Raw genomic sequence first — 2,998 nt, forward strand, 5'->3', positions numbered from 1 at the left:
TTTTGATTGATTTTTCTTGTATCTCTCCCCAGGCTATAAACATGCACATGGAAGTTAAATTACTGATCTGGGAAAATAATCAAGAGATGAGCTGAGCCGCACAGGACAGGAACGTGTGGCCCCAAGGAGCACCATGTTCACATCGCTTGGCCGGCCCTCCTCAAGGGTAAGCGGAGCACACAGCCCCCAGAACAGCCTTCCCACAGACGGCAAGGCCTCACTTACCTAAACCAGTGCCCCAAGGCAGGAGGCTGGCACCGTCCTGCTCACCTCAGCGCTGTCCCCAGTGATCTACTCTCAGTGTTCTTACCATTTTCTCCTCTCCTCTCCTTCCCTCCCTCCCTCCCTCCCTCCATCATATTCAGGAATTTATTGGACAGGGAAACCATCCCCAGAGGACTGTCATGTTTCCAGTCCTTACTGTCACTGTGCTCCTGCTGGGGATTTGTAACATTAACGGTGGCATCAGCTGCGCTATCACAGCTTTTAAAGCCCAAAGCATCGGAGGGCTCTGCGGGACAGTCTCTGGATATGCTTAAAATTCTCTTATATTGCCAGTGTGAAACCCCGCCCTTGTGGTAGGCATAGCTGTGCGGTACGTGTAATGAGCAGCGCGGGAGAAACTGGGCTGAAACAACAGCAGCACACACTGAGGTTCCTGTCACACAGCCCTGGCAAAGTCCAGGTGCTTCAGCAGGTTTTTTTGTAAGGTTAGCGATGGGTTTCCCAGAAAAGCCATCGGAAAGCTCCAGCCTACCTTCTGGATTTGTCCTTTAACAAGTAATGTCTTCCCCAGTAACGCCACCCGCGACCCAAATCTGCATCTGCAATAGCGACCTGAGGCTCCCGCCCCCATCCCCAGCACAGCCCGGGAGGTCGCGCGCTCGCTTCGCCTCCTACCAAAAAGGAGCCACCTCCGAAGCGGAGAGCAACAGACCTTCCCCATGAGAGCAGGCGGGAGCTGCAGAGCGAGGCCGGGAAACGCCGTGTTCAAGCGCAGCTGGGAGGAGCGTTACGGGATTGCTCCGAATGCAGCAGGAACGGGGCCAGCACTCGGGATGCACCAAGGCTGGTGCTGCGTGAGTGGGAACAACAGCAGCTGCTCAGACAGCAAAATAGAGTTGGGTCTACGTGCAAACCCATCACAGCGTGGCTCAAAACCCACCCGCTATCAGGGCAAAGAACGATTAAGGCTGAGAGAGCTTCTTTTAGTGTAAACTTAGTTGCAAGGCCTTCTCTTTCTTCAAGAAAAGACGAAAACCTTTAGAAAACCTTTCTGATTTGGTTTGGCAAGCAGGACAAGGACACGGTCCTTAGGTACAGGTACACACACACAGGGCCAGGCCAGTCCCCGCAGGCAGGACCATTCCCTGGCTCTGACACAGCCCCACTTCTAACACAGAACACTGCCTGGATTACCAGCACGCAGTGAGCCCGTGCAGCACTTTGGGAGAGGAGGCAGAGAACGACATTCCCTCCCTCGGAATGAGCCATGTACCACCAACAGCTGCGGAAGCTGCTGCTTTCAACAAGCCAAACCTGGGGACGCAGAGCTGAACTCCCGAGGGTGACTGTTTCCTTCAGCACAGGCAGCCCAAAGCACTTGGGAAAGGGGCAAACTCCTCGGCTAGCTGTTACCAGAGATCCGCCAGCTGCAGGCGCGCTCCTCGCCCTCCCAGGGGCACGGCAGTCTGGGGAGGCACAATCATCAGCTCCCTTGAAATTGGCCTGTCCCACAACATGTACCTTCGGGAATCACAAAAGGTGTTGCTGATGCAGGTGGACACAACGTGGCCTTCGCCACCAGCAAGAACCAGCTGGAGAAGCATGTTAGTGAGGAGCAGCTACAGGAGTTCTTCCAACAGATCCCATGGAGAGAGAGCTGCTGCTTTGGCTGGCAGAAAGAGCTACTAACAACAGGAACCACAGTTTGTGTTCAGTCACATCAGTTGTTCCAGTCTTTTGCTCACCCAAACACTTGCAGACAGCAAATGGCCATTACACTGTCCTCTCCAACCCATCTTCTGCAGCTGGGAAGCATCTGAGACCCGAACTGCTGTTCCGAGCCGGCCATCACCGAGCAGCAAGCGCAGTACGAGGGCTGTGAATGCACTGGCCTTCATGCTACCCTGCTGCAGCTCAGTCTGACAATGTAATTTCTAGTCCTTAATCATCACACCTTCATCTTCACCGTTTCTTAAGTATCCTAGAAATAAACGCTAAATCCAACTCTATTTGCCTCATGGCTGTTGGAAGCTCGAATTAACTTTTACGGCTCACAAGCGAGCTTACAAATATGTAACTGACTGTGAACCTCTCTGACCCACTGGGCAAGTAAATGCACTTGAGAATTCCAGAGGCCACTGCTGTGCAGCGGGAGTTTCGCTATTTACTGCGATGGTCCCAGCCCTGCTGCCAGCACGCGTCCAGAGCAAGGGACGGACCCCCCCCAGAACAAGTGCTCTATCCTTCTCCACCCTCTTCCTTCCTTCCTTCCTTCCCCCCGAGCTGGCAGCGGATGGGGAACGGGTGCTCTCTCCCCTGGTCAGAGGCACTAGTGCCTTGTTTCCCCTCTTACAAGAGCCACCAAGACCTGAAAGCTCAGCGCAGCTCCGCAGTCGTTTGGAGTCCGTGCCTGCTGCCCGCTGAACGGACGAGCGAACGAGTTACCTGCTGAGGAGGTGGAGGTTGACACACAGATACCGCTCAGCTCACGGGGAAATGGGCTGAGCGGAAAGGCAGAACCTTACTGGAATAACAAAAAGCCCCAAGACCTTACTCTTAGCAGACCAGTCCCAGGCAAGCGGCCGAGCACAACCCTGTGATGTGACCATGTGCTCTGTGTCACTTCTTCCCTCTCTCTCTGAAGGTCGCTCAAGGACAACCCTTTCTGTTCCCACTAACAGCCTTTTCTCTGCAGGATTCTCCACACAGCAAGAGAGGGCATGAGCTGTCCCCACCCTTCGCCTGTCCCCACCCTTCACCTGTCCCCACCCTT

The sequence above is a fragment of the Buceros rhinoceros genome, unplaced genomic scaffold, assembly GCF_000710305.1.
Source record: "Buceros rhinoceros silvestris isolate BGI_N320 unplaced genomic scaffold, ASM71030v1 scaffold21263, whole genome shotgun sequence".
Classification (NCBI taxonomy): Eukaryota; Metazoa; Chordata; class Aves; order Bucerotiformes; family Bucerotidae; genus Buceros; species Buceros rhinoceros.